Consider the following 19,929-nt stretch of genomic DNA (forward strand, 5'->3'; position numbering starts at 1 on the left):
GAAATGTAAGTAGATCAAGGAAAAGGTTTAATTTTGTAAGGCCTCAAGTTAAGAAGATCATGTGTTCTTCCTGGTTTGGGGTTTGTTTTGTTTTGTTTTTCTAGGTATTGATGAATATTGTTGAATTTTTGTCATGCTTTTGTCATTCTGTTGTCGCTTCATGGTAGAGCAGAGGACACCGTGGAGACTGGCAAAGTCGGTCAGCACTTTACTTGCTGAATCTTAGTTACTGAGGAACTGGTCAGTTATGAATGACAGTGCCCCGGTGGCATAGATTTGTATGTGCAAGAAGTCCTTTGCTGTCCATCTGAAGAGCTGAAATGTGAGAAGGTACTACAGAAGACAGTAGCAGGGGTCAGGCAAGCCAACTTCTGCTTCTGCTGACATAATGATAACGTTCAAGTATTGATTTTGATTGACGCCCCCCCACCATGGTCTGAGATTTTTTTCCTTAGTGATAAGCACTGTTGGCTTAGCAGGGATGATTTCCTTTGCTATGAAATGTGATCTACATCTCTTTCCCTCATATTAAATGTCAGGGTTTGGTTTATTTTTTTTCTAAGCTTTCAGCCACCAAAAGACTGATGTGTGAAATGTTAGAGGAAGTCAGTTTTTACTGGCAGTGCTGAATGTTAGAGACAGAGGTGAAGTTTTCTCCTTTCTTCACTATACCATTAATTTTATGCAGCCTCCTGCTTTTTATTTTGTGCAATGGTACAAAATTGAAATGCAGGAAACTAGTGAAATGACTGTGGTAACTTGTGCAATAATACATTCTGAAATCAAGCACACCTACGCTGCCTCTTAAGATTTATTCAGCCTTTTACTTTTTGAACCTTGTTTTTTGTAGTTTTTAAGTTTATGCTAGATACCATGTTTCCTTCCCAAATAACAGCAACAGCAACATGTGTGGCCTTTAACAATTTTATATGCACTAAAATTGTCGTGAATACTTTAAGCCTAAGCAATTCGTCCTCCTGTGCCCTTCTTCCCACCCCCCAAAAAACCCCTAGCTGCTCTTTTCTGTTGTGAATTTCTAGGCTTCTGTAGCATTTCCCTGGTATCATATTGCTCAAAGAACAAGTGATGTGTAGTGCATGGGTATAGGAATTTGGACAGTACTTACTTAATTCCATTTCTTTGAGATGGAAAAATCAAGCAGCTTCTTGCAATCTCCCAGCAGAGAAAAGAAACTGCTAACTGCTTCTTTACCTCCCATTAGAGATTCATCATCATTGGTCTTTCCATTTTCTACTTAAAAATCAGAGGAAAAAAAAAAGACACTTTATCAAGACTGGACTTTGAAAGATGGTCATGTAGAGGACAAAAAGGACTCTTTTCAGCAGGAGTAGACATAGTGACTGCCAGAAAATGACTCAGAAACAACATGTGCATAGTTCTCAGGGTGGCAGGTTGTTTCTAGGAACTCAAATACACCAAATAGGTGTCATATGTCATGAAACTCCAGTTATCTCAGACACCCTCTTGTATGATTGTTTGGTCTCTTTTGCACAGTTGAAATAAAGATGCTGATGCATTCATTGTTTCTTTGAACAATGTTAATTCTTAACTGTCACTGCTTGGTTTTATAACTCAGATGTTTTGTTTTGGGCGGGGGAAGTGGTGCCAGGGGGTGTTTCTTTAAAACCAATGTTTTTAATAGGACGACACTCATTCTGATGGTGGGGAGTGTTACTGTGTACAGCAGTGATTTATTGTGCAATTAAGATGTTGTTTATTATCAAGGAAAACTGGCCTTGGACAGATTGACAATTTGGTCAAAATTTTGGTAGGAATAAAGAAATTCTATCTCTGTAACTGAAAGCTTGTTTTTATTGTATGTAAGGCTTAAATTCTCCACACTTTAAAGACTGCTACTGTGCCATCATATTTTGACAGCCCCCACTGAAAAGAGTAGAAGCCATAAATAGTAATTTATGTGATTTAACCCTTCCCCTCCCTAAAAACCAAAACAGCAATGTACAAACCATCTCTGCCCAGTTTTCAACAGGTATTGATCCTGCAGCTTTGCATTTCCCTGTACTTCGTTTCTCACAGCTTTGAACATCCGTGCGTGGGACGGGCTGTGTTTCTCACACTGCTTTGTGATAAGGCGCAGCGATAACCACCGCGTAGAGCGCACTGTGTGAAGGGCTGCCGTGTATCTGTTCAGTTTGTTTTTGTGCGTGCGGCTCTTGTTGCTTTTGCCTGCCACGGCGGTAAATTCCAGTTGTACCACTGCCTACATTAGGGCAAAAACAGGGACCCGGCTGTTCGCGCCTAACTTGGTGCCGGGGCAGCCGTTGCTGCTGCTCACGACACGGCAGCTCTGACTTGGGATCACGCACTGCGGTGTTTGTAGTTATTCTGTCTCTCATGTCATGCAGCCCGGTCCGTATAGTCAGGCCTGAAAGTGGTAAGTCCAGCCTGTCCAAAAATGCGTAGGTTGTAGCAGAGCTGGGCTGGAAGCAGAGGATTGCACAGGGGGAGAGCAGGGCAAAAAAAAGAAAAGAAAAAAAGCCTGTGCCTGACATCTTGACATCTTTGACTGAAACCTCATTCTCAGCCCACATCAGTTCACCCTAGTGTGGAGTACTGCCTTTTTATTCCTGATACTGGCTTCTCAATCTTGTCGCCCCGCTCCCCGGTGAGGAGGGGAGAGCCCGCGTGGCGCTGCCGGCACTCCTCCGTACCCCGCGGGGCTGCTGCAGGGCGAGGCTGGCTCTCTTTCACCTACCCTGTTTCCAGAAGCTTGTAGTGTAAACAGCGTGACTCAACACCGGCTCCTCGCTTGTGGGTTTACGGCACAAAGCAAAAGGTGACTTGGCGGTTCAGGCCAGGACCCCAGTGACGCACAGCCCTGGCAGAGGTCACGGTATGGCTCCGGGTGACTGATGCAGGGTCCCAAGAATGTCTTTTTAACACATTTTTTTAATACCTGACTTGTAAAAAGCTGTCAGCTTTTTTCAGTGGAAATCCCTTAGATTGTCTTGTCTTTTTTTTTTTTTTCCTCCCCTACCCAGGGGAACAGCGACGTTTCCTTGGTTTGTCCGTGCTGTTCCCTTCCTGCTCTCCTTCGCCTTTTCCCACCAAGATAGATGCAGAGGCTTTGTGAAACAGAGGGAACTGAAAAAGCAGATGAAAAATACTGGTGAAAACAAACACCTGCTGTGAACTTGGACAAGCAGAAATGCTTTTCTGTGGCCCAGAGTGGTTTTTGCTGTTGTGCTGTTTCACCTCTCGTTTGGCTGAAGGGTGGTTGCTGGTCTGTAGTGGTGCCATCAAAGGCCTCTGCGTGGTAGGAGTGGGAGGCACAGTGTTATAGTTACCACTGTCAGAAAGCTTTTTTTTTTTTTTAATGTCACTAGTGTTTATATTTCCTGCATATTGTACTCATTTTCCTTTTATTATGGTCTGCAAATATACCCTGAGCTCAAACCGTTTTTTTAATCCTGAAAAAGCTCTCAAGTTAAATCTGGCCGTGGGATTTCAGGCCTTTAGGGTTGCTTCACAGCTGGAAAAAGTTACTTTTTTCCATGAAAACGTGCACTAGCTGGCTTTAAGGGACCCTGATCTTTTTATCTTAAAAAGCCTCATCAGTAATAAGAGCTTAAATTGTGATGGTCTGCTATTCAAAACTAAGGCATCTTGTTTTATGATGTTTCCATAGTGTTGAGTGTAATGAAGTATTATTTATGTTAACGGAAGTGGGATGTGTATCCCTAATGATTCTCAGTGGAAACAAAAATAAATTAAATGCATATGTGAAAGCTTTTGAATCCTTTGGTAAGTTTTATTTGCTGATTATATGTTTTAAGTTTGATCGCAAAGCAAATTGCTTGAAGGGGTCATGCGTGCAGGATTGTTTCTGCCTTTCCTGTCAACAGCTTTCTGCAAGCTACACGTACGTCAGTATGAAAATAATCCTGTAGCCTTTGGGTTCATTTTTCCTTATGAGGTTTGTTCTGTGCAACGATCTTATGTGACATTTTGAACATCTACCCAAAAGTGTTATGAGATTGCAAGCTAATTTTTTGGTCCTTGGAAGAGCTGCAGTCAAGACAGATAAACTTTATGTAAGAAACACAAGTATGCGTGTTGCTCAGGCTGTTGGATCCTAGTTGCTTATTTCTTACACAGTTTCTCACCTTCTAAACAATGTTTTCTGGAACTCCTGTTCAGGGAGATTTTTTTTTTTTTTTCCTCCTCCTTGGGGGAAAGGGTTCTGTGACAGTTTTCTTATAAGTGTAGAAGATTTAGGCGATATGAAATGTAAAAGCACATGAAGTTGGAAATACTTCTTATTTTTAGATGTGTGCCCACATCAGATGTGTACTATATGTGCTGCGTATGCACGTATATTTTATACCTTATGTATAGTAATATTCTTCTGCATAGCTGTGCATCCAGGCATAAAATGCTTAAATACTTGAGTACTTAGATATTTGGTACCTTCTTTTCCACTTTGCTTGAGTCTGATTTAAAGTTATACCATTAATTCTTTGCATGGTGACAGTCCAAGAAGGTCAAGAAACTTGATGGACAGAACACACTGAAGTGGCTTGATTTGCACATGCCGTATTGTGATGGGAGGATGGATTTGTCCTCTAGAAAACAAGAAATGGTGACACCAGAACAATGACTTAGGCATTTCCAGGTAGTCCCATTGGCTTCTTATCTCCAGTGGAAATTTTTGCCTGATTAAACAGGTTTTTGATGGAAGCGCTGAGTGCGAATCAAGTGTGTTTATCTTTGTTACCGCCTCGTGGGATGTTTGTAGGTACTTACATTAATGCACTCAGCAGCATGGATTTTGAAGCAGGTTGGTGGTTTGCTTGTTGTTGTTGTTAACAGTGGCAAATTTCATTCTGTAACTGGAAGATGCTAGGATGTAAATATCCTTGGATGGGAGCAGGATTCATGGGTTTGCTTTGTTTTTAGGGCTTTAGATGCTTATCCTTGCAATTAAGAACATGGTATTCTTATATTTATTTTTTTAACTACCACTTTGTTCTCTAAAGAAATTCTATCCAGGTTAGGAGTCAAACATCTCTCAAGTGTTTGTGGTGTTACAGTGATATTTAGAGGCCCCAAGCAGATCAAGATCACCTTGTACCTGGTGGTGTATAAACATATACTTTAGAGATGGTACCCTAATCTGAGTTTTTTTTATAGTATAAATAAACAGTGACATAATGAGCAAAGTCAAATTTGCCAATGCCACTATTGCCTTTAGTCTCTAACCTAGAGATAAACATACTTGTAATATGGGCAACCGTGGGTGGGGGGGACCTGGTCTGTTGTATATTGTGAAAAGAAATGTATCCCCCTCTTCTTTTGCTTCTTCTGCCCTGGTGCTGTTGTATGTCTGTGGATGACTAAAGTCAGCAGCACTGTACTGGGAGGGACAGCAGTGCTAATGGCAGTCTCTGTCACCGGTGTCCTTTCTGGTGCGCTTCCTTTCCTGCTTCCCTTGCTGAGAGAAACGGCACAGGCTTTCCCATTTGACAGTAGTCGTAGACTGTTAAAGTGATTCAGCTTTAACTTGCTGCCATGTGTTCAATTGCCTTCTTATCTGAGGTCATATGCATTTTTTTATGTTATTTTTCTTATAAACCTTCTCTGTTTGTAATGTTATTTACCTATGTCTTCTCCTCTCCATTCCTGCCGACGCAGATTGGGAATGGACGTTGGTATACTCCGCAGGGGCCGCACCCCCGGGCGCCGTGCTCACACGCTTCTGAAGCCGCAGCCGTTTGCACCAGCAAGTGATGTGGCCTGTTATGTTGTGCCTTGCACTGCAGAAGGATGTCTCCATGCATCAGTACAATGGTTAACCTATTGTAAGCATTTCTTTTTGTTGAAGTATTAGTTTTTATCTTGCTATCCACCTGCATATCAGTGCAGACTTGAGATTTTATTTTTGTGAACATCTTGACCTTCCTACCTGCGTGGTTTGAGTTCTGTTTGTTTTCAGGGAAAAGAAAAATTATCTTGAGAAACAGTAAATCAATTATGCTGTGCTTTTGAATCTTTCTTTCTATAATGATAGTTGGATACCTCATTTCCTTATTGTCCTATCAAAAGACCTTTAATGCTATAGGATTGGAATTGAGCATCTCCTAAAAATCTAAGATTATTTTAATATGTAAAAATTGGAATGGGCAGGGGGACTCAAGCACAGGCCACCACATGTTCCTTTCTTCCGTTCTTCCTACTGGTATTTTGATATATGTGATATAGGACAGGATTTAAGTAAAAAGCACTAACTTCTTATTTCTGGTCCCAGCATTATAATGCAGGATATTTCTTGAGACAGAGAAAAAATGCTGGTGAAAATAGAATTTCTTTCTTTCTTTCTTTCTTTTTTTTTGGTCCTGAGAACTAGGTTGGTTGCAGCTGTGACACTTAAACATGCTGAACCAGTACATTAGTCCCTCAAGAGAGTCAGAGGTACTGTAAATGTGAATGGTGTTTATATCCCTGTCAAAAATACATTTGCAGGAGGTTGTGTTTAGTTTTGCAGTTCAGTAGGACTTGTGCTCACTGATACTTTCTTCCGTTTGCTTTTAATGTATCTTGGTGATAAAGGTTTGGGTTTCTGGAAGTTAGCATTGCTGTTGGCATCATGATGTTCCCTTTTAAGATACAAATTGTTGCTTGCTTGTTTTCTCCTGGAGGAGGTGGGAAGGGAAGGCTCATAAGTGAGACAAAACTTTACCGAGGCCATAGGAGAACCAAGGTCATACCTACAACTTTGGCTTCTGTGTCACAATCAGCATTTCAACTGGAATGAAACTTAGATTTATTGGTATTGTGAGCCTGAAACAAAGCATTGAGATATTTGCATGCACGCCTGGAAGAATAATTGGATAGTTTTAGGAAGTGTCCCCAAGTCTAAGCCGAAGGGGAAGAACATATGCACTAGCACTGGAGGAAGTCTTCAGAGATCCTTTTTCGCACATCCATATTTCATAGGGCACCTGTGGCTGTGACATTGGTGGGCACTCAGAGATTGTTTCCTTGGCCAGCCACTTGGGACATCTGTGATGAAAGGTTTTGGTACCTGCTTTGTCAGGTTTCTGTGTGGGTCCCTCTCTCTTTCTCTCTCATGTGTGCTGCTACAGGTCGTCTTATGTGAGGAAAAACTTGTGGTCAAAGTCAAGCCTGCTGTAGTCGTCTTCTTCCCTTGATGTCAACAGTATTGCAGGTCCTTGCATCAATTACGAATGTCAGCTGTTGGTTAGTACACTTTAAATACACTACAGCCTATTGTTTATCTACTGGCTTAGCTCCGTGAAAGGGCCTGCTCTCTCTGGCTGTCCAAGTATGAATTGTTGAATGTATTTTGAAACTTTTGGCCAACAGGAAGAATAAGCAATAGAGTAGCTTTCTGCTGCTCAGGGAGATTTGTCTTCGTTTCTGCCTCTCCGCTACGTTGTGAATTCCCAGGTGGAAGAGACAACGTGGTATTGATTACCTACATTGCTTACTGTAGTTTTATGCTGCTGCTTCTGCTATTTAGAAAATTGCCCACATTGGCTCTTTGTTAACCCTCCTCGCTGAGCTTACATATATTTCTGTTCAGCAAATGTACTGGCTGCACATTATTATTGCCTGTGCCAAATTACTGTTTTTAAAGCAATTTCCCACACACACACGGCAGCTGATCAAATGTGAAATGAGGAATAAATGAGTTCATCATAAAATTCAAAGTAGTAAATAGATGTCTTTTTGTTTGTTTTTACCCTTTATTTTACTGTCTGTCCTGTGAACTCTGACTTGCCATGTGCTTGAGAAACAGGAAGGCCACTGAGCTGTTAAAACTATAGTGGTAGAAAAAGTGTAATGGCAAAGAAGACAAGCAGGTTTCCAGTTATGTTCCTGCTAAGATATTGGACACACAAAGCAGTCCGTATTATATATTTGTCTACCTGACACCAATTTTATGTGCATTTAAATGCAGTGAACAGTTTAATTAGCTCTTATAGTTCTTACTAGTTTAAAACAATACTTTTCTCATCTCCTCTTACTAATGAAAAGAGAAGACTTGGATACTAGTTCAAAGTGGCAGAAGAATATAATGTGTGCATTTATATTTCAGCCAATCATGAGGTCTTTGTGTAGCTCTAATTTCTAACACTGCTGACTCCATTTGTAATCCTGTGTTCTGGATTCCACTTATGAACTATAACTAGGGCTGATTTTTTGAAGAGTCAGTCTAATGTGAGGCAAGACTTAAAGTAATTGCAATTTTACTGTCCAGAAAAAAGAATCATTGCTAACAAAAAAAAGATTTGGTTTACAAATGAGGGGATTTTTTTCTCCTGAAAAAATTTGCAAATGCATTAGACAAGAAATTCAATACATCTATAAAATGAATAAGCCAAATATATTGTAAAAGGCACATGATACTTTAATAAACAAACTGTGTGTGACAGCTTTATTTCTGTTAAATTTTAAACTACTCAAAAACCATGGCTACAAATGAAGCAGAACTCCTAAATACATGAGTATAGCCACAAAATTAGCCACAGTAACATTAGTGCCAACTGATCAAAGGAAGGAGTTTTATAACATTTAATAGGCAGGAATTTAGACAAACTGACTCACAGGAATACCATGGAGTTTATAATATTGGATGTTACTAAGCATTAACTTCTAGATGACGTATGCATAGCTAACATTTGATTTGGAGAAGATTTACTAAGTCAAACAGAAAGCAGAAAATCAAATGCAAAATCACATCTTTAAATGAGACTGCAAGTGAACGACAGATGATATGGTGGATAATATTGTAAGGAGAATTAGTAGCTATTTGTGACTTTAGATACATAATTTCAATAAAAGTCTGTATAATCATGGAATAGAAAAACAATGCATCCTGTCAGCTGTAGGAGCTTGCATGTTGAATAACTTAAGCGGGTCAGGTTGAAAACTGGATGTTGTGCTAGACTGAATGATGAAGCCCTTTTCATTTGCCCAAAATGAAGATCGATTTAAAATACGGAGCTTTAGATGTCTGTGCAGTGTTCCTGAGTTTAATCTATCCATATATAGAAGGTGAGTGTATGAGATTTAATGCATCTCGTTCCCATGTCCCTCTTGATGCATGTCTTGATGCTAAGCCAGAGTCCCAGCTGTGGCTTGGAGGTGCCGTGCGCCAGCTGCTCACGTGCTCAGCCAGGCTGCGGAGGCTGCACAGCCAGGGTGCTTCTTTGGCTTCCCCGCATCTTCGAGATGCTCTGGAGACCTGGCTGCCGGCAGCCTTGCTGCCTGCAAAGGGAAGAAATGATGGCAGAGAAGAAAGCTTTGGCCATTAGTATCTTAAAGCATGGAAGATCTTCTTTTACAACGTTGTATGCTTGCTGCATGTCCTGCAGACTGCAAAAGTTGGTGGGAATCTTCTGGAGACTTAGCTTGTCCTCTTTATTTAGGCCTTGCGTTTTCCTCATTCATTTTCTCTTGAGAACCATCCTCACTGACCAGACTTGTTCCAAGACCTGCCGCTGAAGAACTGAAGTTTTAAGTGAGCTTGAGGAAGGAAGGACCGTCAAGTGCTCCTCCGGGAACACTCCAGATCGGCAGTTTGACTTCACACCTAGCACTCCATGCAGCAATGCACACAGGCTGACTTCCAACTATACTGTGCTTTTTCGTTTTCTTTATTTTGGATTAGGAGCTCCAGACATCGAGGAAAAGCTACGTGACGGAAGTGAAAATAAAAAGTGCTTACATTTCCCACACTTCAGTATCTGGTTTCCTTGCCAGTGGCTGTCGCGTGAGATGTTGATACCACTACGCCCAGTCCTGCACAGTTGTGCTAGTGCTGGATGTACTCCAACTTGTTGAAGGAAATATTATTCTTTTTATCCCTTCCCTGAGGGCAGAAGTCCTTCCGTGGTCCATTTAATTACTGCAGGTTATTGTGATTGAAATTTCCACTATAACAACCAGTGCCAGGAATTGTGGTGTGCTTTCTTCTAAAGACTGACCCTTTGCTTACCAATTTTACTGGCATGCTTAAGTTGTTCAGGAAGCGATTTCCCCCACACACACACTCTTACCAGTGTGCTTCTGTCAGCAGAAGCCCAGGTGTAGCAGCAGTTATTCCAAGCCTGGAAGTCTGTTCGGCACTGTAGCTAATTCTTCTGCAGGCTCTTTTGCCAATGTAAGCTGTGTCTTGGCTAGGCAGTGGTGTTTACCAGTATGGCAAGAGTGTGCCATCGAATCCTTTCCAATACCCTAGAGCAGGCACCAAGCACTTCCTTGGTGTGCAGATGAGTTGGTACCAGAGCAAGTGCTAGTCTGGACTGGGATATTTTCTTAGCTGGAGCCATAACTTGACTGACCCTTCCCCACTGTGCCTGGGCAAAAGAAAGTCATAAAGGGGCTGCAGAATCCCCATAACTGCTCTAGGAAAGCTTGTGGAAGCTGTCGCAACTTCCAAACTCCATTTTGCATCCCTCACCCAGAGTGGGTCAGGGATAGGAGACTAGTCTGCTGAGGTGCTTGGAAGTAAAAGCAGCTTTGTCCCAGAGAGGTACGCTGACTCTGCAGCGTTGGCAGGATATTTTAGCTTCTGTTGAGCTTTTATTGTCATGGGTTTGCTGTTATCGGTTCCTGAGCTAGCTAGTCATGTCTAGACCATGGTGTAACAATATACCATAAATCATGCCTGGGATCATTCCAGTCTTGCAAAGGAAACCTGTCCCCTGGTGCTCTGCACAAAGCAAATGTCCATAGGCACAATCGGAACAAGGCCGCGATCCAATGTGCCGTGACAGGTAATGTGTTTGGTGCCTGAAGCATCTCAGCTTGTCATTGCTTGGAAGGAAGTTGGATATTTATATTTTTGCATCATTAAACCAATTTCTCGTTGAATGTCAGAACTTCGCATTTTACAGATGTGGATTTATAGGGGAGAGGAATGGAGAGGACTTTGGCACCTTCTTCCTTCACTTTCAATGCTGCACCTCTCCTCAGTCTTAAATCCAAGCCCAAGCTATTTAGTATTGACAAGAGGTTTGAATATATTTCTGAGAACAGAAGTCAATTTGCTAATGCCCGTGTGTAACTTGCTGCTTCTTTAGTATCAGGTAAGAAATAGCCTGAAGTGCTGTGAACGGCAATGTAGCTTTAAAAAAAAAAATTTTTTTCTTTTTAATTTCAAAAACTTCCTCAATTGGAAGCCTCATTACTGCAGGGGCCCTGGAAATACATTGTTGCTTGGAAAAGGAGAAAACTTTGTCCAAGTGATTTTCTAGTTAAAAGAAGAATTAGTGATTTGGATACTATTCAAAGTAATTTCACAATTAGCACAAAGCTCCAATGCTTCTTTTCATTTGTTTTAGTTGAAAATGCAACTGGATAATACTCAGTTACAGGAAAAATAACATAAAACTGAAGTTTTCTAGTTTGATTCATCCTTCTTTCACACATATCTAAAAGGTTTTGAAATCTGATAAGGGTTCGGGCCCTGTTTGTTAGCAATAAACAGTTGCAAAGAATAGAGCTGTGCGTATGTGTGTGGTGACTTTTTGTTTACTCTTCCAATCTCTCTTTGGTCGTATCGTGGCTTCTGGCAGAAAAAGCAATCAGCACGTACTAGAACGCTGCAGTTTTTGATGACCTGCTCCATGCCTGCTTTGGTGGGAGGATTTGCAATGTGCTTGTTGCCCTGGTGCAGGGAGCCCCTGCCCATACCTACAGAAATCTGGAGACCTGAAATGGTAGCAGCTGAGTAGGCTGTCCAGCCCATTTCTCTTCCTTACGGTTTCATGATTGGTTTATTTTACCTGCTTTTCTGCCAGTCTCTTTATAAAAATCTGAAGTGTCGAGCAGGGTTTTTCCAGAGAGAATAGGGGTTTTAATTAGGTGTAGGGCCCTATATTCCTTCTGATGGAAATCCCATGTGGAATTTTCAAATTTCCCGTAATCTTATTCTCAGGCAGCTTTTTAGATCTTCAACTAAAATCTCCTCCTGCTACACAAACGCCTTCCTTTTCTTATTTCTGTACCTTACCAGCATGTTGTCCCTTGTGCTGCTCTAACGTTGCAATGGGATCCCCGCTTTCCTTCCTCCCTTCCTCCTTTTTAGGTTCCCCACTCCGCACATACTTGCCTGGGGGATAATCTTACAGGGGAGATGACATGTCGTATTCTGTCTGTTGTGCGACAAATGCAGATTAAAACATCAAACCATAGTGACTTGGCCGTGTTCCAGTATTTGTATATATGCTCGCACAAGTGCATTCCAAAATTTTTCAGTCTTCCTGGAAATAAATTATAATTGACTTTCCAAGTAAAAATGTGTTCATTTTTTAAATTTTTCCCCTCTTTTCTATGCCAAGGGTATCTTGGCTTTACCCAGAGATCTGATTAAAAATGTTAAAACATACTTAGCAGTGTGCAATAGCTGCATTTATAGCATCTGACTTGAATGTTTGTTTCATAGTCTGGGTTGTAACAATCTGATTCTCGGACTGCCGTTGACGTCAGTTTAATAGGAAAATTCAAATAGAATCTGTATTAGATTTTCACTATTAAGTTAACAATAAAAACTTTCTACAGATGCCTTATGTGGACAAGGCTGTTAACAGAAATATTACATTAATGAAAATCAGGCCTGCAGACACACAGAGATTAGCTTATTTTTTTAAATAAACAATTTTTTTCTATGTTCACAAAAATATTTCCCTTTTAATAATGCTATGGGTTTAGATGTCAAGTACTGGGAGGAGGCAGTTTTTGGCCATTTGTGGTCATGTTGCAAATCTCCTAGCTTTTCCAGAGCAAGCAAGCCCTTCCAAAAGTCTTCATTTGACTGATCTCATTGCTGTCAACCTCGGATTTCCCTCTTGGTTTCTGTGGCACAGAGTGTTTATCAGATCTTTTCAGACCTACTCACAGTGCTGCACTCTGTCAGATGACAAGATGCTGATACAATCATAGAGACAGTATCTGGAGGGACCAGCTCAGGTCAAGACCGTATGCATCAGGATTTGCACTACCTGTACTGATAAGTAGTCCCTGCCTTGAGGACTGTTCCAGGTTACTACAAACTGATGGTGGGAGAGAAGAAATAAGGTCCTTTTAGAGACGAATATATTCTGGTATAGAGTAAATAGGTGACTTGCTCATATTTAAATCAGGAAATTCAGTCATTGATTTACCAAAGGAGGCGCAGAGCGTTTTGCCTTCCATGTTGGCATGAATTAATGCTTCTGTTTCACAACAGATTTCCAGCTCTGCAGCCCTTCCTTTCCCCTGTCCCAGGTCAGATTTGGAGTTTTTTGAACCTCTAATTTTGGAAGTCTTTAGCAAAATCTGCCCCTCTAAGCAGTGTTCAAAGTCTGTAACCAAATAAGATTGAGTAAGAGCTTTTGGTTCCTGTTATTTTGGTTCCTAGATAGTGTTCATGAATTTTTAGTTCATGCTTACTATGCTTTACCACATTGTGCTGTAGTACTTGATGATTATTCTCAGTGTATAAAGCCCTATCTTGCAGTTTTTAGTAAAACAGAATATTTTCCTCATCATAGAAAATAGGTCTGGAAGGGTCTTCTAAAAGTTTGCTTTGTTTATTATCTTTCCTGTGATAGGATCAACTGTATCTGAAATGTCCCTAAGCAATGGTTGTCTAAGGCACACTTGGGAAGCTCCGGCAATGGGCATTGCCGGGGGAAGCTGTGGAGTCTGCTCTAAGACGTCAGGGTGCCTCCTGTACGAAGGCATTCCTCATGTTAGAACAAAAATCTCCCTACTTGAAAATTTCCAGTGGACAGACAGGGTTGTTTATTCCTTCCTTTTAACCTATAGAAAGTTTCTTGCCATGTCTCTCCTTGGGCTTCTTTCCTTAATGTGTTCTTCCAGCTTTTGCAGAGTTTTCTGGACTTGTGCAGTCAGCTCTTTGAGTCTGCAAAGGCTTGTGAAAGTTGCTTGCAAAGGTAGTGCTATTTAAGTGTAGGTCGTTTCATTGTTTTTTGGCACAGCATTACATGGTGGTGTGTCTTTGACTATGTGTCACAGCAGCAAAAGATGATAAGCAGGAAGGGTTTATGTGCTGCAGTTCTGTGGATAGCGTGTGCCATTTTGTATGGCACTTTTGGTGTGGGGAAGACCAATTTTCCCATTTTTAAACAGTCTCTGATAGGGTGATGAATCCAATTCAAAGTTAGATCCTCATAAACGGCCTGGAGGGTTTGACTTAGATTTAAGGGACTGAAGTGACTGCAAGAATATTCAAGTCAGAGTTTATTAGCTTCATGGTTTTACCATTGCTGCCCAAATGAAATTAGTTGTACTATCTTATTAAGTTGTAAATTTTTGCAGGAGAGTATCTAGCTAAAATTGGACAACTATTTTGGCAATTTAAGGTTGATGCAAGAAGGCCAATACTTAACATTCCTGTGTTTACATGGTCCAGGTAGGTGGTGCTTACCTGGGCACCTGTCCTCTGAGAAAATGCATCTCCTGGTTATCAGGATTTCCCCGCCTTGACTTTTTATGTTGGACACCACACATGAATGAAAGCGGTACAATGACCAGGCCTGGGCGCATTGTGTAAAGCAGGAAGGGAGGGCATTTCTGTCTTTTCTCTAAAACTTTTTAACTAATAAGTTTTTCTTTGGGTGAGGTAGAAGCAAATGAAAAAAGGAGGAAAGAAAACAGGGAATGTGGAGGAGGCAAGGAGAAAGAGAAGAGGGCTTAGCTAATGACTGCACACATGTTGTATTGCTTTAGTTCTCCCTGTATAGACAATGACATCTCCCCTCTTGCAAACACCTTTACCCACTACAATAATATTAGTGCTAGTAAAGCTGTTCTTGTTGTGCAATGTAACTAAAGTGTATTTGTGGTAAGCATCTTTTACATCAGGGGAATGCATCTGTATGATGTTTGTCATGATTTAATTCTTTCAAGAGGAAAATTTTACCTCTAGGGGAAATATTTAAGGCCCACATGCATTTTTCTCTCTAAGGATATGCAGTTTCCATTCTACAGCCAAAGCTTCCACCAAAACTGGTGTTGGGCAGTGCTGGAAATCCATGTGCTGGGCTGCTGTGGCTGGTTGTAGCAAGGTGAAATTTGAGCTCTTGCTTCCTCTGTGTACCAGGGTCACTGGTGTGGTCTTTCTGTGGGCAGCGGCATGCATTCACCAGCTCCTGTTGAGCCTGATGGATCCCCAGAGTTAAGTTCCCTGTGGCCTTGGATAGAGTTAATGGTGTCCTCCAGCCCATGCTCCTCTCCTGAGTGAGGTGGTGAGGGGAGTATCATGAAAGGATGTCTCACGTTTCTCAGCAGCCGTAACAGATCCCTGAGCTAGCGTCAAGCACGCAGGTGCATCCACACGGTTGCTCTTGGGGATAATACCAACCGACATCCCCAGAGTGCAAGAGACCTGTTCGGGTGCCCAAGCCAGTCCAAGCCTCAAAGTAACGTAGCGCTGGCACCAGCTCCATTTCCGTGGCAGGCTTTGAACCATCTGCTTCCCATAACCTGAAACATGGGCCCAGCCTGGGCTGCTTGTGGTGTTGAGACCCTGCATGCACCAGTATTTGTCTGTGTTTAGGTTGGTCTTTACCAGCTGAAATAACAAGGCTTTTAAGACGTGGCTGTGTTATGTTACTGTGGCTTAGGGATTTGTATTGATTTAGCAGCGTTAGGCAGGTATTAGGTAGATAAGTCTAAAAGGTAGCATTAAGGGCTTTGTTGTGAACTTTCAGCATGCGGTAAGGGCACGTGAAGGGTGCTTTCCATCTGTCCTCCTCCATCCCCTCTCAAGAGCCTGGGATTTCACGACGAGCCTTTTGGATGCATGTAGACGTGAACAAACATAGCTGTTTTGCTTGTCTGCCGCTAAGATGACAATGTTCCAGTGAAATGTTTGACAGCCTCAAGTAACTGACAATTATTTCACAAGTGCAGTGTTTATCTCTGTGGTATGTGGTGTGACAGCCGAGAAGCGACACTGATATTCAGTGTGAATCTGCCTGCTCCTCTGATTAGCTATGGTGGTAGCCTGCAACATTTTAAAAACACTCCCTAGTTTTTAAATCCCAACAGAGGTTCTCTATTTTAAGTCACGTTAGGTAATTTTGTGTTTTACTACCCTTTTTAATCCCCTGGGAGGACGGTATGTAAAAATACCTCAAGAAAAACTGGACTAGGGTTTTATATACTAGTAAAAATTGAAGCTAACACTCTTAAATTTGACTTCATCAGTTTACTGTAATTTTGACGAAGCTAATACATATTTATTTTCTGAAAAGTTAAAAGGACTAACAGCATTTGTTAATGTGACTTGTGAGTAAATGCAGCATAAGTCTTTCTACATAGCTCTGCCAGTGCAGCTGAGTCCTGCCTTGTTATTCATTTTTATTCCATTTGCAGATTCCCATATGACTGCCCTAACCCAAAATACCAAGGAACTTGAAGTTGTTTTAATCCTTTGTTAAGGATGTATAATCATATCGACTGAATCTTCTGATGATTCATTTTGCTTACATAGTTAAAAAGTAATAGTCTAATTTGTGATCCATTTGACTAGAGATGAGCTTTTTTGTCAGGCAGTTAATGCATGTGTTGCCCAGACACTTGAAATATAAACTAGCTACAAAATTACTGAGGAGGCACTGAATGCTTTTCATGAAAATAATTAACAGTAAATTTGCCATAAAAGACATAAATATCAAAAGGCATAGAGTCAGTTTGATGGCTGGTGGGAAAAATTTACTTGTCCATTACAACATTAAATATATACACGCACACGCACATACGTATATATATACACACACATCTCTATTATAAGCATAGTGTGTAAATATGTGTGTGTACGTGGGTATGTATATATGTATGTATGTATGTGTATACATATATATTCACCCACACGCACACGTACACACACATCCCCACACACAATGACTTTCTCCTATTTATCATCTGCCGTAAAATCTGGACTGATCTGTTTTCAGGTCAGATTGCTTTTCTGATGTTCAGGGTTAGGCATAGAGCTCTGTATTATAAACTCAGAGACAAGCTGTAATACATTCAGGATCTCTGTTTCCTTTTACAAAGTTAATTCTTTGAATTTTTGGCAAATTGACTGTTCATTTGTCAGCATCACCTTAATCTACAAAACAGATAGCGAGCAGCTCCTTCATCTACTTTTTCTCTTCTTTATTTAGAGAAATAGAAGAAAAAGTAAGAACTGTTTGTTGACATATTTTATGACTTTATCTATATTATTGGCCATATTATAAACATTGTTTTCTATGTCCAAAGTGGTACTAAGTTTTTGCTCTCCGAGGAACTTGTTAAAGCTGTAGACGTTGCCATAGTGAGATATTATTCTATATAGACCTCTAGGTAGACTGCAAAATGCACAGGCTTTTATTAGTAAGTCAGAAACCTAGATTGACTGTGGATTTAACTTTTGCGCTTGGCATAAGAAGACATTTTTAGGTCTGAATTGGTTTAACCTTAACCCAGAAACTCTTAAGAAACGTTGCAACTATTTAGACTGAAAATTCATTTCTCTCCTATTAGCAGCTGAGATTTATTTTGCTGTTTAACTAGCTGGATCCTTTGTTCGTGAGAATTGGCATCCCGCTGCGGTGTGGTATGTGTCCAGTAAGTGAACGCGAACCTACATTGTAATGTCACGGCAGAGACGGGCGTGATTTATTATCGGCCTGGGCAACTGTTGCGCTTTGTGAAGTTTAGGCAGCCCGCAGAGGTTCAGGGATGGGTGACCTTGGATTTCCCTCTCCTCCTGCAGAAGTGAAACTTGGGGCATGGCCACGCTGCACGGGGTTGTGTAATGGCCTGGTGCCGCTCCGGGCCGCCCCCGTGGCCTCGCACAGCGCTGCGCTCTCTGGGCATGGCACGGCCAGGGACATAAGCGGATGGCTCCAGTTAAGCACGATTTGCACTGTAGGGTTTTTTATCTACAGTTCCTTAAATAATGTTTTTTTTCTTTTGCGATGCAGGGAAATGGTGCGGCTGTATGCTTTTTAACGTTATCTCCAGCGAGGACATTGAAAGCGTTGCTTCTAGTTTTTATTTTCTTTTCGCTCATTCCGCTGAGCGGCTAAAGTGCCGTCGCAGTTCATTGCAGAAGTCCGAACTGAGGACAGTATAATTTGCGAGGGGCTGCGGTGGTTTGTGCGGGGGAGCGTGCCTCGGCACAAGGGAGCTCCCTCTGCCCACTGCAGCTGCTCCGAGGCCCGGGCAGTGCCAGGACCCGTCTCGTCTGCTGAAGACACGGGAGCAAGGCCGAGCGCATGCTCGGCGGTAGTAAGTCCCACTAGGTGTGAGCCGATACTCCATGGAAACTTCGGAGTAACAAAATCCCTGGGGCTCGCAATATTTGGGGTAGCCAAAGGCTCTGTTACCCTGGATAATCACAGCTGGATGGTAAAACAACACCTACCATCACAGAGGTCTTTCTGCTCTATTCTCCGTTTGAAGTATGTAACCTACTGCAGTAATCCCTAGGTGGTCTTATGCACGTGCTGCTGTCAGTAGCTTGAAGAGAGTTAGCTTTGCTCAAGTTTACAGCTGCAGACTCATCTGTTTAGAGAAGATGACTCTTAATTTTCAGTGGGTAATAATTTTTATCCCCTCATACAGCAGTCAAGGAGAAAGAGATGGTTATGAGGTTTAGCAGGGGCTACCACAGCACTGGGTTTCCTTGCAGTTGTTTAACATACTGCATATTTTAGTGGCTGCAATATACAGAAAGCCTCAGTTTCATGGTTCTCCTTGGAGCCCGGCCAGCTTTGCTGTGAAAGTATAATTCAGCAGAAGCCCTTTTAGAATATTTATTTATTTTTAGTATCCAAGAGTTCTGCATGTGGTATCCTGCATCCTCACGAGAAGAGTCTTAGCAGTGGTGCCTTGGCACTAATGAATGCTTTATATCACTGTGGGTTTTCTTTTCTTTTTTTTTTTTCCTGTTTTTTTTTTCGTTGGGTACAGAAAGCAAAAGCACCCTCTGCTTTCCTGCTTTTAAACTCCAGTTTTGCTCTTCTTCTCTGCCTCCTTTCAACACTCCTTTGGGAACAAGCAGGAATGGTGTCTCTGGCAAAGAAACAGGTAGGGTTTGGTTGGTAAGTGGAACTGATTTAATTAAATCTCTTTTTCAGCCTCATAATGGATTCATTGAAGAAGGCAAAGGAGTAGGAATGTGGCTTCTGATTCTTTTTTTCCTTTCTCTTTCCTTTCTCCCTCCCCCGTCAATGGGAGTAGAATTGCCCTCTGAAGAGAATGCTTTTTGAAGTGATTTTCTTTCAAAAATACTATATTAAAATGTATTTTGTCTAATTCTGATTTACTTCTGTTTGCCCCCTGCAAATATCAAAGTGACTCTATTGATCCATAGCATTGACTCTAGATGTATGCCAGTGTAACAGTCAAGAATATGTGTCTATTCAAGGCCATCTGAAGCCTCACAAGTATTGAGTAATATGAACTTAATGCCTTACTTTATTAGATTTCTGCTTAACTGAACAAACCAGGAGGCTTTGTTTTTCTTGTTTCTTTGTTTCTTTGTTTTAATTTGTATGGTAACTACAGGATTCTATTTCCCATCCTAATTAATTCATGAACTTGTGTTATTACTATTACTCTGCCAGTGCACTTCCGTTTTATCTTGGCAACTGTCAATGATGCTAGCGTTACTCAGAAACTTGGATTTGAAATTTTGTTGAAATGTTTTTCTTTTTTGGAGCCAAAGTGTTTTGCAAGATTCATCAATTTTGATAATGTTTTGGGGGGGAATACTTTGGAAGAGAGAGTTCTGAAGAAATGTAGGGAGAATGTGTGCGCACATGAGCGTGCAGACGTGCTGCAAAGTGTGGTAGGCAGTTAGGGGGCTGGCTTGAGATGTGGAAGACTTGGTTCAGCTTCCTGGTCCATGTGGTA

The 19,929-nt window shown here is 41.4% G+C and overlaps 1 protein-coding gene across 4 annotated transcripts in view; it reads left to right on the forward strand.

The window, feature by feature from the left end:
- PDE3A (phosphodiesterase 3A) overlaps nucleotides 1-19,929 on the forward strand; it is a 259,714-nt gene that overhangs the window by 25,328 nt on the left and 214,457 nt on the right. The window contains exon 1 of one of the 4 annotated variants that reach the window (XM_026092700.2): nucleotides 5,824-5,843. The exons of the other annotated variants lie outside the window; for them this stretch is intronic. The gene's annotated coding sequence lies outside the window, so the exon portion shown is untranslated. Of the gene's footprint in view, nucleotides 1-5,823; nucleotides 5,844-19,929 lie in introns of those variants that run through there. 4 annotated transcript variants of the gene reach the window in all.

Source organism: Dromaius novaehollandiae, chromosome 1, assembly GCF_036370855.1.
Source record: "Dromaius novaehollandiae isolate bDroNov1 chromosome 1, bDroNov1.hap1, whole genome shotgun sequence".
NCBI classification, from domain to species: domain Eukaryota; kingdom Metazoa; phylum Chordata; class Aves; order Casuariiformes; family Dromaiidae; genus Dromaius; species Dromaius novaehollandiae.